Source organism: Tenrec ecaudatus, chromosome 5, assembly GCF_050624435.1.
Source record: "Tenrec ecaudatus isolate mTenEca1 chromosome 5, mTenEca1.hap1, whole genome shotgun sequence".
Taxonomy (NCBI): domain Eukaryota; kingdom Metazoa; phylum Chordata; class Mammalia; order Afrosoricida; family Tenrecidae; genus Tenrec; species Tenrec ecaudatus.
The window spans coordinates 115,626,024-115,645,631 of NC_134534.1; the positions used below are offsets into that span (position 1 = coordinate 115,626,024).

General features: G+C 45.3%; 1 protein-coding gene across 1 annotated transcript in view; it reads right to left on the reverse strand.

Annotated features, from left to right (window-relative positions):
- The window catches only part of GOLM1 (golgi membrane protein 1), a 93,708-nt gene extending 89,650 nt beyond the window's left edge, over positions 1–4,058 (reverse strand). Inside the window, exon 1 of the mRNA XM_075549864.1 lies at positions 3,960–4,058. The gene's annotated coding sequence lies outside the window, so the exon portion shown is untranslated. The remainder of the gene's footprint in view (positions 1–3,959) is intronic.
- Positions 4,059–19,608: the final 15,550 nt, after the last annotated feature.

Sequence of the window (19,608 nt, forward strand, 5' to 3'; positions counted from 1 at the left end):
TACATAAGAAACACATATGGGCAAGTGCAATACTTTTTTTTTTTGCTAATGAGAAAGAAGTTTGGAAACAAACTTTAACAACACTTGGGGGAGGGGTGGGTAATCACATAAATACCAGTGATATTTTTCTAAGGTGAGATTTAAGTGTTACAAAACCATTCCTTTTAAGGTAGTATTAGGTAGATGGGATGTCCATTGACGCCTGCCCAAGAAAGCCAAGAACTAAAACAAAGGGCAGCATACTGCACATGCTCAGAGGCCTAGGCTTCCCGCCAGTGGGCATAGGTGGCGCTAATCCTGGATCGGCCCACCTGGGCCAGGTGAATTCAATTCAACCAATGGGGTCGATCTGGGGTCGTCCACCACGCCTCTCCCTGGAATCCTTGAAAAAGCAGGAGCGAAGGGGAGGGAGAGGAACTGGGAAGAGAACTTGAGACAAGGTTTTTTTTGGAGGAGAACTTTGGAGAGAGAGATCTTTGTGTAACGCCGAGCAGTCTCTGCCAGGCTGCATGGTCGGGAGGAATCCTATGGGTGTCACGTAAAACCTGAAACTTCTTTTAACTCTCATTAAACTCACTTGGATCACGAGCCAGGCTTCGGCATGAATTCTTTCTCATGCGGAGCCAAGGACCGAGGTGTAACTCTAGCCTGGAGAGAGAGAGATCTTACAGTAGCAGACAGACATTGGGCCTCTACTCAAGTATTCCCTCAATGCAAGAACACTTTGTTCTATTAAACTGGCATTCTGTGATGCTCACCTTCCTGACACAATCACTGAAGACAAAGTGAGTACATAAGCAAATGTGGTGAAGAAAACTGATAGTGTCCATCTATCAAAAGATAACGCATCTGGAGTCTTAAAGGCTTGAAGATAAACAAGTGGCCATCTAGCTGAGAAGCAACAAAGTCCACATGGAAGAAGCACACCAGCCTGTGTGATCATGAGGTTTTGATGGGATCAGATAGCAGGCATCAAAGATGGAGGTGATGAGCCAGTCAGGGTGCAGTATAGCACCAATGAAACATACAACTTTCCTCTAGTTCTTTAATGTTTCCTCCCCACCACTATCATGACCCCAATATTACCTTACAAATCCAGCTAGAGCAGAGCATGTACACAGGTACAGATAAGAGCTAGAGACACAGGGAATCCAGGACACATAAACCCCTCAGGTCCAATAATGAGAGTAGTGATACCAGGAGGTTAAGGAGAAGGTGGGGAGAGAAAGGAGGAACCGATCACAATGATCTACATATGACACTCTCCCAGGGGGACAGACAACAGAAAAGTGGGTTAAGGGCAACACTGGTCAGTGTTAAGACATGAAAAAAATTGATAAATTATCAAGGGTTCATGAGGGAGGGAGGGTGTGACAGGGTAGAAAAATGAGGAGGCTCAAGTAGAAAGAAAACTTTTGAAAATGATGATGGCAACAAATGCACAAATGTGCTTGACACAATGGATGCTTGTATGGATTGTGATAAGAATTGTATGAGCCCCAATAAAATGATAAATTAAAGAAGAGTTGTATGAGCTCCCAATAAAATGATATATGTAAAAGAAACAATTCCTTTTATGAATCTTTGAAAGAGAAAAAAAAGTCTTCTACAAAGCAGACAAGTGATTTTTCTTTTATCCCAACTATGGGACAAGTATTTTCTTTATCATGTTAGCTCATTTAAAAAGAAATGAATCTTTTCTTAGGGCAAATTTTTCATTTTCTAAGGAAAAATTATTCACTGACATTAAGTCAATGACCATTTATAGTGACCCTGCAGGACAAAGTAGAACTGCCCCCACAGGGTTTCCCAGGTTGTGAATCTTTACAACAGCAAAAAGTCTCATTTTACTCTGGTGGAGCTGTAGATGAGGTCAAACTGCTGACCCTGTGGTTAGCAGCCCAACTCTTAACTCACAATGCAACCAGGGCCTACTTTATTGACAAATGTGAGTAATTAACAGATAAAATACTAATAATAAAACCCAACACGGCTGATTCTGATTCCTGGAGACCTCATATGGCACAGAGTACAAGTGAGCTTCTTAGGATTTTTGGGGTGAATCTTTAAGGAAGCACATCAACAGGCCTTTTCTTCTGTGGTAAAATCAAAGGCTCCAGGGCTATCTCCTTGCCTCACCAGACCCTATAAGAGTAGGGCCAGTCTTTAAACACCATACTGCTCTCGCTAACAATGCCCATTCCCAGAAAATAATTCCTACCCTGCTACGCACAAACTGCTTAATGTGATGCCCTACCCTTTCAGTGGTTCCACACAGAGGCAGTTTCCCAGACTCGGTTTAGTCCACCCTTGGCCTTCTGATGCAAAAAGCCAGTGTCCACCTTCCACAGGAAAAAGGGGTAGATAGATACTCCTGAACTTGCTACATGGCCAGCCGCCACCCCCCTTCCATTTCTACCTGACTCTCAAGAAAAGAGGAAAAAAGGATCAAAGTCTTTTTATCTCCCATTAATAACTGAACCTATCAGAAATCACATGGCATCCTTTAACTTCTAAAAGCACTGCTACTGCAACCTGACTTCCCCCTTCAGTTCTCATCTCAATCCTGGTCTTGCATTTTTACACAAAATCAATGAAAAAAATCTGATAAAACCCTCTAGAAGATATTCAAATGCATCGCTAAGAGCTAAGCTCTCATCTATGAACACTCAAAGAATTCAATTTCTGTTTTTCCACTGCCATTTAAGAATGGAGAGTCAACTATGAGCAGAATCAACTCCATGGCAGTGGGTTTTATGAGTATGTACAAATAAAATAAACTTCTCCTGCCTAAAAGCATGAAGCTAATCTTTCATAACACAAGTGAGAGGAGCCAGGGCGCCTTTGGAGACACACAGGGCAACCTATAGATTCTAAAAGCAACAAGAAATCCAGAACACAATGAAACTACTTTTATCTGAGTTAATCTGATGGCCTCCGGCTGAAGACACAGTCCCTGTAGTACTGTTGTCCAGATACTATTGAACCTATTTTAAATACCCGCCCCTAGGAATTGCCCTCAACATTTGCAAACACCTCCAGACCCCAGACATAGACAAAGGACATCTCCAAACCTTGAAAGCCACACACTTTGGGTTGTGCCAGTTTGTACAAAGGAGGTATGCAAGGGGCTAGGGCATGGCCGTAGCATTCCGAATACAGCACCGAGTCTTAAATCCCGCTCAAGTGAACGTTCATCAAAATAGATCATTTTTTTCAAGTCTGCTAGCCTAAAAGCCCACTCACTACAAATAGTAAAGGGTGTGTGAAACAAATATACGTAACATGTATATGGTGATGGAGCAAAAGTTTTGGAGGGCCGCCACACTATCCAACGTGGGAAATGCAGGTGTAATAGGACCCCTGCACCCCAACTCTTGTCTGCGCTTGGCGGCCTTGCCTCTGAGCCAGCGGCAGCTCCAAGAACAGGCGCGACGCTCCAGGCCACCCCCTAGGGCACAGTCGCTGCCTACGCAGGTACCAGAGAGCCCTTTGTACCTGGGTTCCGGGAAGAGAAGAGAATGGAGGGAATGGCCTCGCTCACCCTCGCACAGCGACAATGACGCCCGCAGAGCTGGGACTCGTGCGACTTTGGAGGTGCACGCTTCAGACTTTCGATGCTGACGCGTGTGACAAAAGCTCAGGGACAAAAGCACGGCCGGTGAAGAACCCAAGATTCGCCTGCACAGGGACAAGGAATCCTGGACAGCGCCACACAGTAGGACCAGGGTCCGCGCGCCACCGCCTCGGGGTCTGGGGACAGCGGGAGGTTCTGTCCCACGCCCGGGACGAAGGCTCGGACGCCAGGGGGAGCGGTGTCACCCCGAGAGCGAGCGGGGAGGGTCTCCGGGAGCAGAACGTGGTCTCGGGGCTCCTGGCGCAGGGCTGAGACTGAGGAGGAAAGGACGCACGGAAGGCAGCGAGAGGGCGCGCAGAGGGACGCGCGCCGCTCGACTCACCTCTTTCCGTGGCTCCACCGGCCGCTGAGCGCCAAGGGTCCACCCAGCGGGGCTGTCCCCGCCACTCTCCCGGCGCCGCACCACGCTCCCACCCGCGCAGGCCTCGCGCCCCCCGCCGCTGCGCGCGGCCGCGCGTCTCCACTGCGCGAGTCCCCGCCCCCGGGCAGCGCCGGCGGCGCGCGGGGAGGAGGCGGTGCCGCGGGCGCGGAGAGACCAGGCCCCGGACGCCGAGGCCGCGCTCAGGCGGTCGGGCCCACGGCGCGCGCGCCCACCCGCCCGCGGCCGCCCCTCAGCGGGAGCAGGTACACGGGCCGCGCTCGCTCTCGCGATGGGCGGCCGGCGGCAGCCTTCCTTCCAGCTGCTGGCGCGCGGTGCTGGAGGGAGCGGCGGCGGAGAGAAGGTAACCGCCTCCCCAGCCCTGCGGGAATTTTCTGGAACCCTGAACCAGCCACACCCAGCGCCTCGCCCCTTTCCAAACTCACCACTTCAGTGGCCCTTGCCCCAGCGGCCCAGAGTAGCGGGCACAGCACAGCACTGCGGCGGGGAGCAACACAAGTGAAAAGGTGCCCAGAGTAGGAGCATCGTCAAACGGGTGTTGTGGCTCTTTTCACAGAGTGGTCTGTCTGCTTCCAAATTGCATTCCCGTTTTCTGTGGTCTGCCACCTGTTGGCCTTTTCTCAGGCTCTACTGATTCAGACGAGGACCCCCAGACTACTTGCAACAGATACAATGGAGATTCCTAGGCATAAGGCAAGCGTGTCCGGTACGGACACTCTACGGAGGAAGCCTGGGAATATGAATTTTAAACTGCGCCCTACTGGCTCTAAGACACTGATGTCTGAGAAACTCTGAAGCCATACCTCCCCGAGAGGGCGCCAGAGAACTTGTGATCTTCAAGATGACCTTACTAGAAAGTTCTAAAGCAATGGTTCTTAACACAGGTTGCAGAAGTCGGGCCTTAGAAGTGTCTGGAGGACTTGTAGGAGTCCCTGAGTGGTGCAAACTGTTAAGCCTTGGGCTGGTAAGGGGTAGATTGGATGTTCAGACCTACCTAGAGATGCCTAAAAAGAAAAAAAATGTGCCCTTTGCTTCCTTTTAAAAACATCATTTTATTGGGTGATCATACAACTCTTATCACAAGCCATACATACATCAATTGTATAAAGCACATTTGCAAATTCGTTATCCTCAGCATTCTCAAAACATTTGCTCTCCACTTAAGTCCCTGGCATCAGGTCCTCATTTCCCCCACTCCCCTTCCCTCATGAACTCTTGATAATTTATCAATTATTTTGTCATATCTTACACTGTCCAATGTTGCCCTTCACCCACTTTTCTGTTGTCTGTCCCCCAGGGAGGAGGTTATATGTAGATCGGTATCATCGTTTCCCCCTTCTCTACCCCTCCCGGTATTGCCACTCTTGGCACTAGCCCTGACGGAATCATCTGTCCTGGATTCCCTGTGTTCCCAGTTCCTATCTGTACCAGTGTACATCCTCTGGTCTAGCCAGATTTGTAAGGTAGAATTGGCATCACGATAGTGAGGTAGGGAGGAAGCATTTAGGAACTAGAGGAAAGTTGTATGTTTCATCGTTGTTACACTGCACCCTGACTGGCTTGTCTCCTCCCTGAGACTCCTCTGTAAGAGGATGTCTGATTGCCTACAGATGGGCTTTGTGTCCCCACTCCGCACTCCTCCTCATTAACAATGATATGATTTTTTTGTTCTTTGATACCTGATAATTGATCCCTTCGACACCTCGTGATCACACAAGCTGATGTGCTTCTTCCACATGGGCTTTGTTGCTTCCGAGCTAGATTTGCTCTCTACTTCTTAAAGCTCACAGCTATACAAACCCAACGGAGCTGGCAATCTACTCAGAAAACACCTGGGTTCTCCAGGTATTCAGCGTGTACTTGAGAGAGTAATGGTTGGTTTGTGGAGGAGCTTTGGTGGCATAGGGGTTCTGTTGGGCTGCCATCCGGCTACTGTGGGAGAGAAACAGGCCCTTCTACTCCTGTAAAGAGTTCCAGTCTCAGAAACTCAGGGGGCAGGTCTCAGGCATCATCAGTACAAACAATCTTATCATTGCGAATGAGCAGGGAGTTCTGGGTAGAGACCCAAAGCCCATTTGCAGTCCACTGGACATCCCCTTACAGTAGGGTCACAGAGAGGAGATGAGCCAAGACAGGGTATGAGAGAGCAACAATGAAACACAACTTTCCTCTAGTTCTTAATGCTTCCTCTTCCGCCACTATCATGATCCCAATTCTACCTTACAAATCTGGCTAGAGTAGAGAATGTACTCTAGTACCGATAGGAACTGCAAACACGGGGAATCCAGGGTGGATGGGCCATTTAGGACCAGTGTTATGAGTGGAGATACCAGGAGGGTCAAGGGAGGGCAGGATGGAAAGGGGGAACCGATTACAAGGATCTACATTGACCTCAACAGAAAAGTGGGTGAAGGAGGACATCAAACAGTGAACGGTATGACAAAACAATTAGTAAATTACCAAAGGATTGATGAGGGAGGGGTCGTGAGCATTGAGGGGAAAAAACGAGGAGCTGAGGCCAGGGGCTTGGGTGGAGAGTGGATATTTTGAGAATAATGAGGGCAATTCATGTACAAATGTGCTTTAAGCAACTGATGTATGTATGGATTGTGGTTAGTGTTGTATGAGCCCCTAATAAAAAGATCTGGGCAGAGGGCTCATGCAAGGATGATCTCAGGCTGGATTAGACCAGTCAAAACAGCTACTAGAGTCGCCTCACCCTGTGTCTATTCCTGAGTCAGGCATGAAGCTTAGGGCCCACAGCCCCAGCAGCTGGCCAGTGAGGGAGGTGGGGCTCTGAGACCATTCCACAGGGGGAATGGTCCTCCTGTCCTGCAGGGCCCACCCTCCTTTGTAAGCGTGCTGTCTGGGGCACGGCTTTCATGGAGTCCACACCATGGGAGCTCTACTAATGGGGGATTGGTAGGAAGCCTCTGCTCATGCGCACACACCACCAACTAGCTGGAGGATCTCCGTGAACAAAGCCTGAGGCAGACAACAAGCCCACTAACTGATGCTGTAAGAGATACAATCAGTATCCAGAAACCTGCAACTGGGAGTAAGAGGCAGCATACCTTGGTCCCAGCCCCTCCCACTCTAATCTACAAGGAGTCACATTGCAAAGCAGAGGGTTTTCATAAAGCACTGCCAGGACTGTGGAATGAGCAGCTCATTTGTGGACATGAATACTCTGTGATGCTCATGTACTACCTACTCCCTTCCTGTCAGCTGAGACAAAAACCCTTCCAGGAAGAAAGCCATTTATCTGAACAGTATCCACCAGCCACTCATGTCCAGTCATGCTACTTCCAAAGAGTCTTCCTTAGTTTGACAGATCTCTCTAGGGACAGATAGACCTCGGTCCTTGGTTCTCTGTGAGAAAGAATTCACACAGAAGCTTGGTCTGTGACCCAAGTGAGTTTTATGACAGTTATGGAGGCTTGGTGGGCAACCATGTTCAACCCCAGTGGCTGAATTGAATTTACTTGGTATAGATGGGTTAATCCATGTGCAGCTCCCACCCAGGTGTACCTGCCTTTCCTGGCCGGAAACCTGGACCTCTGAGCACACACAGTCTGCCACTCCTTCCTGGCCTGCTAGCTTGGCCCTCTGAGCATGTGTAATGGACACCCCACTCCCTATGATAGCTACCTAACATTTACCCCCTGAAGAGATATGGACCCAAATCTTTGGGGTACTGAGCAACGACATCTCTAGCTACTTCCTGCTGGCAAAGGGGCGAAGTGGGGCTTTGGGTACATACCCTTTCTACTGTGTTGGGAGGGGTTGTGCATTGAGGGCCAAGAATGGATAAGGTTGAAGTGGTCCAGGATATGATGGTTCTGGAGCTGGGACACTTGATTCAGAGACCTTGGTAAGCTGAACTCTGGGAAAACAACCACCAAAAGGTGAACAGTTTGACTGAGACGATGCTAAGATTGTGAGGTGGCAGTGTCCTTGAAATTAGGTGAGTGTCACAGGAAATAAGTAAAATTCTTAGGATTATCAGGCATGTGTGTTTGTTCACTCTAAGTACAGGCACGAGGGTAAAAGGATTCACAATTTCCCCCACGAGGGTATAGAATTCTGACACTACTGGGTGCTGTGGGATAACTATTTCATTTATAATCCTAAGGCCTTGGACCCGCTGATAAGACCCATCCTTCTTTTTAAACCCGTAATGCCTCAATTTTTAATTTTTGGAAAAATTTTTTGTTTTTATTCTTTAATTTCATAGTTATCTATCTATATATATATTAATATACATTTAATTAAGTGTTATGAAAATGTCATGCTTCTAATTATAGGGTTAAATGGCAACATTGAGGTATCAGAGGAGGAGTCAACAGGGATCAAAAGTAAAGTAACTTTCGAACAAATTTTTTTTAACTCCTTGAGTTCTTTTAATGTAAAAGGCTTCTAAATTACCCAGGAACCAAATGCCCCTGGTGCCTCTACTACGGGTAGAATGTTCAGGGAGGTTTCAGGTCTGGGGCAATAATAACCCCTAATTCCAGGATCCCTTAGGGCAGGGGTCCTCAAACTGTTTATACAAGGGGCCAAGTTCACTGTCCCTCAGACTGTTGGAGGGCCAGACTATAGTTTTTTTTAAACACCTATGGACAAATTCCTATGCACACTGCACGAGTCAGCTGCTAAGCAGTACAGGCAGTGGTGGCAAAAACACCACGAGGACTGGATAAATATCCTCGTCAGGTTGCATGGGGCTCATGGGCCACAGTTTAGAGGATCCCAGTCTTAGGGGATCCTTTTGAGGATGCCTGCCTTAGAGGATCCTGATGCACTGGGAACGAAGGTCTCTACTGCTCCTCAAAAGGGAAAATGCTCAAATTTTGGCATCTGCTCCCACTTTCCCTTCGCTCAACAAAAGTGTTCCAGCTGAATCAAGGTTGAAAGGGAAAGTACACCATTCTGGGGCCAAGATTCTCCTTTCTCAAAAAGATACTGTGGCCAAATAGAGTTGCAAAGTGTAATGAGCTTTTGTTTGTCCTGCCTCTCTGTATCAAATCTATCCCAATTGGACAAGATACATCCAAGGGGCCAATTCCTGTGTATCAAGCTGGTAAGTCCCATCGAGAAAGCACAAAACAAGGAGGCTATTGAGAACTTGCTGCCTCAAGGTAAATAACCCCGCTTCAGAGCACACCCCTGGGTTTCCGGGAATCTGATGCCTAAGACAGGTGCCCCCACCCTAAGGAAGGGTTCAAAAGGCAGTCACTGCGGGCAAATTTAGAGCCAACCATTTTCTAGAAAACAAGCTAGGAGGACCACTTCTTGTTATGGCCCCATGGTCCTCCAAGACTTCTGCTGGCAGGAGTAGACTCTCAAATCTCTGAAGGGAAGGGACATCTGGCAGCTCAGGGAATCTTGAGGGAAATTAGAACTTCTGGCTAGAACATCATGGCAGTGGAGCTGTGTATTAAGAGCTGTCCCCAAAAGTGCCTAAAGCAGATTCACTGAAAGCCTAAAAGTAAGGGTTACCCAGGCTAGGCTTCCGAATGCCTTTGTCTTATGACTGAGCAATGGAAAACCAGCCAGTAACAAGGAACAAACCCACACTGGTAGAACACTAACCCTATAACGCCTCAAGTTTTCAATGCAGGAAATAATGGTTTTTATTCCTTACTTTCATTGTTATCACTATATATGACAACCAAAGTATATTTTAAAAATATAAAATTTGCAATGATTTTGAAATGTAACCAAATTGTCACAATTATAATTTATAATTTTAGTTCCTGATATGTTGTAATTAAATGTTACAAAAAAAGTCCTGCTCAGCGTTATAGGGCTAAAGCACCTTGTTTGAAAACCAGGAGAAAGCCAAAGGGAATGGAGGGGAAGAGGGAAACATTTGGCTCCTGGGATTGGCAGGGCTAACTCCCAGACCTCATCAACCAGCTACCTAGGCAGCACCCTTCCACATGTTTGGAGTGTTGGGCGCCATCTTGGCCAGAGTCATGCACCCCATTCCCCACAGCCACAAATACGGCTATGCAGGAGCTCTGAGAAAAGCTTAAACAGACTTGACAAGAGTGAATCCATTTTGAGCTGACAGAAGCCATCATGAATGGTAAATAAACTAGCTATGAACTGCCAATGAATTAGCTGATATTGGGGGGGTAGGCTGTACAGATGTAGCCCAAGGGAATGTACAGAAGGAAATGGATGTTCAGAAGGCTTGCGAGAACGACCAGAGCAGTCTTTGTTCAACTAAGAATGGCTAACTGCAATGCCCCGCTTCTGCACTCTGCCTGCTTGCACACCTGCACATTGCAAAATATAAAAACCTTTGGAAAATAAGACTGGGGCCCGCTCCTTCTCCTCTCAAGGAGGCTGACGGTCCGTGAGCAGGAAATAAAACTTTTTCTGTTGAAATTGCCAGGGGTCTAGATTGTTTTCTTTCTGGGAACGGACAGTAGCTACAACATTTCAAAGCTCACCGAGATGCAACTGCCAATGTCGGAGCCTGCTTAGAAAGGAGACCTCCTTTATATGAGTGCTCTCCCCAGAACTAGGGGATTTCTAATTTCTCTAGGCCAGGGGTCCTAAAACTCTTTAAACAGGGACCAGTTCACTGTCCCTAAGACCCATTGGAGGACCGGACTATAGTTTTAAAAAACTATAAACACATTCCTGTGCACATGCACATATCTTATTTTGAAGTTAAAAATATAAAAACAAAACAGGGCAAAAACACCAGGCAGGCAAGACCAATGTACTTGGCTGGTCGAATGTGGCCCGCAGGCTGTAGTTTGAGTACCCCTGCTCTAGGCGCTCACAAAGAGCATATGGGTTCAAGCCAATAGCCTAGAAACTGAGCAATTTGTTTAAAGGTGGTTGGGCAGAAGGAGTCCCTGATTGGCCCATGCAAGTCTAGTTTTTCCCTTCCCCTATTTCTCAGAGTTCATATTTATGTTTATGGGGAACCAGGACATCCCGTCTGATCCATTAAATTGATGTGTAGATTGACATTGCTACTAAAAAGCCAGCACATATAAAAGACTTACTCCCCCCCCCCCCAATAGAAAGGGTTCTTATTTCTAAGATTTCAGGAAGGACGGCAGGATGGGGAAAAAACGGACCGAGCTCCTATAACAAACATGTTGGAGGCCATCCCTCCCCCCTCCCCCATCCCCCTCATCCCATCAGCTTTATCCCATTTTGCAGGAGGACTCTGGGAGTGGGAGAGCTGGTTTCCGACCCTTTGGTGCCACCGCCGTCCTATCAGGTTGCCAGGCGCCACAGAGAGAAAAATACTAACAGGCCATTTTTGAGTCACCCCCCCCCCCCACACACACACTAGGGCTGGCATGTCTTATCAACCCGCAGAGAAGGATCACTGGGCAGCACCGTTCTCCCCTTAAGGCAAGCAGCCCCAAACCTGTGGAAGACCCCCAAGTCCCTTTTTGGGTTTATGTCCCCTTTGCTTCCATGTTTGTAAAATTGGAATCAACCAAAATCCCTTTTTCTGACAAAACACAAGGTGCAATTTCTTTTCTCGAAAAGTTTTTCCATACTCATCAACCCACCTGGAACGACTGCCAGCAACTTCTCCAGGTGCTGTTCATGTCAGAGGAATGGAGCCGTTCCAGAGAGAGGCTCAGAAGGCAGTCAATTGACATAATGATCAGCCAGCGACCATGCCCCACTAGAGAGAAACTCTTTTTGCCACTACATGAACAATATGGGATCCAAACTCCTAGCAAGGCCTGGAGGGCTTAACCAGGTATCACCAGTTTATCTCACAGGGCCTCTGCGGAAGAGCTAGAAAACCTATGAATTTATCAAAGGTCAGTGAGAATTTTCAGGCTCTTACAAGAAAATGTCTGCCTGCCTTCTTAGAGTGGCTGATGGAAGCCTACGGGCTTTATACCTGTATCGACCTAGAGGCCCCCGAGAATAGGAGGGCAATAAGTATTGCCTGTATTACTGTCTGCCTCAGACATGAAAAAGAAGTGGGAAGGGTTTGAAGGGAAAAATCTTATTGATTTGGTACAAGTGGCTCATTGAGTGTATAACAACAGAGATGACCCTAGCACGACAGAGACAAAGAAACTAGCTAAAATACTAGTAATTGCCATGAGAGACCCCAGAGACTCAGGAAAAGGAGAGCATGGCCCACTCACGGAGAGACTAACCTGTGGGCACCGCCAAGCCATGGGGCAGGATCAATGTGCCTACTGCAGGAAAGAAGGACACTGGAAAAATCAGTGCCTTGAAAACCCCAGGAGAGGTGCACGACCCTCCACTAGAGTGGACGGGCCTCATCTGCACCTAGAAAGACCCAAGCAAGAGACAATAATGCTTGAAGAAGCTCAATGAAGGGGTCAGGGCTCTGTTTCACTTCGCCGCCAAAAGCCCAGGCTAACTCTCCAAGTAGGAGGCCAGCCAGTAAATTTCCTGGTGGACACAGGGGCCACCTTCTCAGGTTCAGAAAGGAATACGGGCACATTTTCAAAAAGAAAGATGTGAATTACTGTGAGCCTATGATTCCTTCCACAGATAACTCACACCAGAAGGTTTGCATGGAGGTTAGGTGGGCTTCCCAAGACAACAAGATAACAAATACCTATCTGTCCTTTGTCCCAGTTAGCCACCTGGTTATGATGGCACTGGCTCCTGGCTCAGCTGCTGAGCCAGTGAAGCAGTTATAGCAGGAGAAGACTAGGTGGCCGGTAGCCATCAACGGAAGGACAAAATCTCCACAGTGGGCTTCCTGTTTCAATATGGAGCCACGTCTGTCACCTGCTGGACACCATCTCTATTCTGAGCTCATAATTGCCACCCCAGGTCTAGAATGCAGCTTGCAGGGGAACACAATTTGAAACAGTCTCTGGTTAGCCCCTCTCGATAACTTGGTTACATGGGAGTCTGAACAATGGAGTATATTTACTTTCCAGGTGAGAAAACTCACCCAAAAAGACATATTGGTGTTGACCCAGAGGCACACACTGGTTAACAACAAAGCCAAATTCACAACTAGTGTCAGCGCCAGAGCTCTGAACCCCACATGACTGTGCCCAGCCGAGCAGTCACTCTCTCCTGGACCCTCAAAATATATGAGCAGATGACCCCCCCTCCCAACCCACCGATGATTTTATTAAAGCAGATGGCACTGAATCTGTAGCTCCCGGAGAGGGACATATCTGATCAGAACACACGCAGCAGAAGAAGAGGGATGAGGGGAATGTGGAGCACATCCTGGATGATGTTCCCACTCAAAGAAACCAGTCCACATAGAAGACCACATTTTGTTCACTCGATCCCACTTTCTGCTATTTGAAATGTTATTTTCACTTCAAAAATAAAGAAGAATGTGGGTAAAAAATATGGACATAAATAGTCAGCCAGGGAGGATAACTGCTCCCTTTTCTAGTGTTGTTCTCTGAGTGCAGCAAAGACACTGGGAGGCAGAAATGGGACAGAAATTGAAAAGGGCAAATTTTAAAGAAATACACACACAGGTAGAATGGTACTGTGTAACCCTTGATCATTACATTGTATCCAACAGAGCACCTCAGATTTGACCCTGCAGCAGTTTCCAGTGCCTGCCTGCCCATGTGAGGTCATAGAGACATTTTTTTCACTTGAAATTTTGTTCATGGCATCAAGAAAGTGTCATTTTAACCCAAATAGGGTATTAGACCAGTGATATAACAGCAAGAGTGACTCAGTATTATGCAAACAATTGAGCGATATTGGTTCCTTGGGAAATTCATAATCCTACACTGACATTGTTCAGATAAAGGATGACAGTGAGGAAGATTCTACAACTGAGCTCTGTGATGGGCAAACGCGGTGTTCCATTGCCTTTGGGTATGGATGAGCCAGCTCCACCAAAATTCCCATTTATCGGAGCACCTGCCATGTATGTAGACGTAGAACACAAGAACGCATTGGCGTAACTACAATTATTTTTGACCGATGAGTTCATCGAAAAATGATTATGGGGAGGAACAGATTGAAGGGCAACATTCCACTACACTGTTTCATAAGTTTTCAAAAAGCAGAAATTAGGATGCAGTGAACAAAATGACCTTTGGAAATTCCTAGGTCTGATCATTACTTCAGGGAGTGGGGGCCCAATGCCTGCAGAAATTGTATTGGACCAGAATAAATTACTTGCAACTCGGTTTTGGGGAGTCATTATGTTAAAATACTGATATTCATGGATTATGAATTATTTTCAGTTCACAAATAATGAAGAATTTGTGTACAAAATTACTGATAATTTAGTCAGCCAGGGAGATTAACTGCTCCCCTTCCAGTGTTGTTCTCCTAGTGGAGGATAGCCACAGGGGGCCAAGACTGTGCAGGACATTCAATAGGGCAAGTTATAAAGAGACATGCACACATAGAGTGGTACTGTTTAATCTTTCAGGATTATATTGTATTCAAGCAAAGCACCTCAGATTTATCCATAAAGCAGTTTCCAGTGCCTGCTTGCCCTTTTAATGTCATTGGGAAAATCTCCTGACTGGAAATTTTAGTCCGTGGCATCAGTAAGAGTAATTTTAAACCAAAAGGGGTTTTAGACCAAATGAAATAACAGCGACAGTGACTCAGCATTATGCACAGAATTGCACGATAGTGGTTCCTCGTGAAATTCATAATCCGACACTGACACTGCTCAGAGAAAGGATGACAGTGAGGAAGATTATACACCTGAGCTCTGTGATGGGCAAACGTGGTGCTCTATTGTCTTCAGGAATTGATGACCCAACTCCAACAAGCTTCCCATTTACTGGAGCACCGGCTATGTATGTAGACAATGAACACAAGAACGCATTGCCGGACCTACAATGATTTCTGACCGATCAGGTCATCGATAAAATGAATACTGGGAGGAACCAATTGAAGAGCAACAATCCGGGACTGTTTTTGAAATGATTTCAAGAAGCAGAAAGATGGGTACAGTGAACAAAATACCTTGGGAAATTTCTGGGCCTGATCATTACTTCAGGGATTGGGGGCGCAACACCTGCAGAAATGGTATTGGACCAGGAATAAATTACTTGCAGCTCGATTTTTGGGAGCTGTCATGTTAGAATACTGATATTCGGGGATAATTAAATTTTTTCACTTCACAAATAATGAAGTATTTGGGTACAAAGTTATTGATAATTTAGACAGCCAGGGAGGTTAACTGCTCCCTTTGCAAAGTTGTTCTTCCAGTGAAGGCTAGCCACAGGGGGCCGAGACTGGGAGGGAAATTCAATAGGACAAGTGTTAAAGAGACATGCACACATAGAGTGGTACTGTGTAATCTTTGAGGATTATATTGTATCAGAGCAAAGCACTCAGATTTAATCATAGAGCAGTCTCCAGGACTCGCTTGCACTTTTAATGTCATTGGGCAAATCTTCTGACTGGAAATTTTACTCCAAGGCATTATAAAAGTGTAATTTTAACCCAAAAGGAGTTTTATACCAGAGAAAAGCAGCGACAGTGACTCAACATTATGCACAGAATTGCGCGATAGTGGTTTCTCGGCAAATTCATAATCCGACACTGACACTGCTCAGAGAAAGAATGACAGTGAGGAAGATTATATACCTCAGCTCTGCGATGAGCAAACGTGGTGCTCTATTGTCTTCCAGAATTGATGACCCAGCTCCACCAAGATTTCCATTTAGTGGAGCACCTGCCATGTATGTAGACGTTGAACACAAGAACGCATTGCGGTACCTACAATGATTTCTGACCGATCAGGTCATCGAAAAAATGAATACTGGGAAGAACCAATTGAAAGGCAACAATCTGCTACTTTATTTAATATGATTTCAGGAAGCAGAAAGAGGGGTCCTGAACAAAATGACTGTGGGAAATTTCTGGGCATGATCATTACTTCAGGGAGTGTGGGTGCAACGCCTTCAGAAGTTATATTGGACCAGGAATAAATTACTTGCAACTTGGTTTTTGGAAGCCATCATGTTAAAATACTGATATTCCTGGATCATGAAATTTTTCACTTCACAAATAATGAAGAATTTGGGTACAAAATTACTGATAATTTAGACATCCAGAGAGTTTAACTGCTCCCCTTCCAGTGTTGTTCTCCCAGTGGAGGAAAGCCACAGGGGGCCTAGACTGGGAAGGAAAATCAATAGGGCAAATTTTAAAGAGACATACACACATAGTGTTAATATGTAATCTTTGATGATTAAATTGTATTCAAGCATAGCACCTCATATTTATCCATAGAGCAGTCTCCAGTGCCTGCTTGCCCTTTTAATGTCATTGGGAAAATCTTCTGACTGGAAATTTTAATTCAAGGCATTAGAAAAGTGTCATTTTAACCCAAAAGTGGTTTTAGACCATATAAATAACAGTGGCAGTAACTCAGCATTATGCACAGAATTCGTAATAGAGGTTCCTCGCGAAATTCATAATCCAATACTGACACTACTCAGAGAAAGAATGAGAGTGCGGAAGATTCTGCACCTGAGCTCTGCGAGGTGGAAACATGGTTCTCTATTGTCTTCAGGTATGGATGAGTCAGCTCCACTAAGATTCTCATTCACTGGAGCACCTGATATGCAAGTAGAGGATGACCATTACAAATTTTTGGCATAACAACTATTATTTCTGATTGACGAGGTCACTGAAAAATTATTACGGAGACAAAACGGTTGAAGAACAACAATCCGCTACTCTACTTCTTAAGTTTACATGAAAGCAGAAAGAACAATCTAGTGAACAATTATGACATTCGGAAATTTCTGGGCCTGCTCCTACTCCAGAGACTGGTGGTGAAATACCTGCAGAAATGGATTGGACCACGAATAAATTACTTCCAACTCTATTTTGGCGAACCTTCATGTAAGAACAATGATATTCATTGATTATGAAATTTTTTCACTTCAAAAATAAAGAAGCATTTGGGCACAAAATTATGGAAATAATTAGACAGTCAGGGAGGTTAACTGCTCCTCTTTACTGTGTTGTTCTCCCAGTGCAAAATAGCCCAAAATCACCACAGGGTTCTGAGACTGAGCAGGAAATTCAAAAGGGCAAGGTTTAAAGAGACATACACACATAGAGTGGTACTGTGTAATCTTTGAGGATTATATTGTATCCAAGCAAAGCACCTCAGATTTATCCATGAAGCAGTCTCCAGTGCCAGCCTGCTCTTTAAATGTCATTAGGACAGTTTTCTGACAGGAATTTTTAGTCCATGTCATCAAAAAAGTATCATTTTAACCCAAAAGGGTTTTAGACCAGAGAAAAGCATTATGCACAGTGACTCAGCATTATGCACAAAATTGCGCGATAGTGGTTCCTTGAGAAATTCATAATCCAACATTGACACTGCTCAGATGAAGGATGACAGTGAAAAAGATTATATAGCTGAGCTCTGCGATGTGCAAACGTGATGCTCCATGGACTTCGGGTTTGGATGAGCCAGCTTCACCAAGATTACCATTCACCGGAGCACCTGGTATGCAGGTAGAGGATGACCACTACAACCTTTTGGTGTAACTAAAATTATTTCTGATTGATGAGGTCATTGAAAAAGTTATTACTGAGACATACCGATTGAAGAGCAACAATCCACTACACTGCTTCACAAGTTAGAAGAAGCAGAAAGAAATCTTCAGTGAACCAATATGACATTTGGAAATTTCTGGGCCTTATCCTACTCCAGGGACAGGTGGCGCAACACCTGCAGAAATGGCATTGACCCACGAATAAATTACTTGCAACTCGATTTTTGGGAACCTTCATGTTAGAATACTGATATTCATTGGTTATGAAATATTTTCACTTCAAAATAAAGAATAATTTTGGAAAAAATCATGGACATAATTAGTCAGCCAGGGAGGTTCACTGCTCCCTTTTTCATTGTTGTTTTCTGAGTGGACACAGGGAGGCAGAAATGAGACAGAGATTGAAAAGGGCAAATTTTAAAGAAATATGCACACACATAGAGTGGTACTGTGTACCCCTTGATGATTACATTGTACCCAAGCAAAGCACCTCAGATTTGACCCCACAGCAGTCTCCAGCACCTGCCTGTCCATGGAATGTCATTGGGAAAATTTTCTCACTAAAAGTTTTAATTCATGGCATCCAAAAAGTGTCATTTTAACACAAATGGGGTTTTAGACCAGTGAAATAACAGTGAGAATGACACAGCATTATGCACACAATTGAGCCATATTTGTTCCTTGGGAAATTCATAATCCGACATTTACATTGGTCAGAGAAAGGATGACAGTGAGGAAGATTCTACAACTGAGCTCTGTGACAGGCGAACGTGGTGCTCTATTGTCTTTGTGTATGGATGAGCCAGCTCCACCAAGATTTTCATTCACTAGAGCACCTGATATGGAAGTAGAGGATGACCATTACAAACTTTTGGCATAAGTGCAATGATTTCTGATTGATGAGGTAATTAAAAAAATTATTACAGAGACAAAGCGGTTGAAGAGCAACAATCTGCTACTCTGCTTCACAAGTTACAAGTAGCAGAAAGAACTATCCAGTGAGCAAATATGACATTCGGATATTTCTGGGCCTGCTCCGACTCCAGTGACTGGTGGTGCAGGCCTGCAGAAATGGTACTGGACAACGATTAAATTACTTGCAACTCCATTTTTGGGAACCGTCATGTAAGAACACTAACATTCATGGATTATGAACTTTTTTCACTTCAAAAGTAAAGAAGATTTTGGGTACAAATTTGCAAAAATATTTAGACAGCCAGGGAGGTTAACTGCTCCCATTTACAGTGTTGTTCTCCCATTGGATGATAGCCACAGGGGGCAAGACTGGGCAGGAAATTCAATAGGGCAAGTTTTAACGAGACATACACACATAGAGTGGTACTGTGTAATCTTTGAGGATTATATTTTATCCAAGCAAGGCACCTCAGATTTATCCATGGAGCAGTCTCCAGTGCCTGCTTGCCCTTTTAATGTCATTAGGAAAATTTTCTGATTCGAAATTTTAGTCCGTGGCATCCAAAAGAGTTTTTTTTTAGCCCAAATGGGGTTTTATACCAGTGTAATAACAGTGAGAGTGACTCAGCATTATGCACACAATTGAGCGATATCAATTCATTATCTGATACTGACAGTGCTCAGAGAAAGTACAAGAGTGTGGAAGATTCTGCACCTGAGCCCTGCAATGTGCAAAAATGGTGCTCTATTGCCTTCGGGTATGGATTAGCCAGCTCCACCAAGATTCTCATTCACTGGAGCAACTAATATGCAAGTATAGGATGACCATTACAAACTTTTGGCATAACTACAATGATTTCTGATTGATGAGGTCATTGAAAAAATTATTAAGGAGAGAAACCTGTTGAGGAGCAACAATCCCCTACTCTGCTTCACAAGTTTACAAGAAGCAGAAAGAACTATACAATGAACAAGTATGACATTCAGAAATTTCTGGGCCTGCACCTACTCCAGGGACTGGTGGCGCAACGCCTGCAGAAAAGTATTGGACCACGAGTAAATTACTTGCAACTCCATTTTTGGGAACCGTCATGTAAGAACACGGATATTCGTTCACAATGAAATTTTTTCACTTCAAAAATAAAGAAGAATTGGGGTACAAG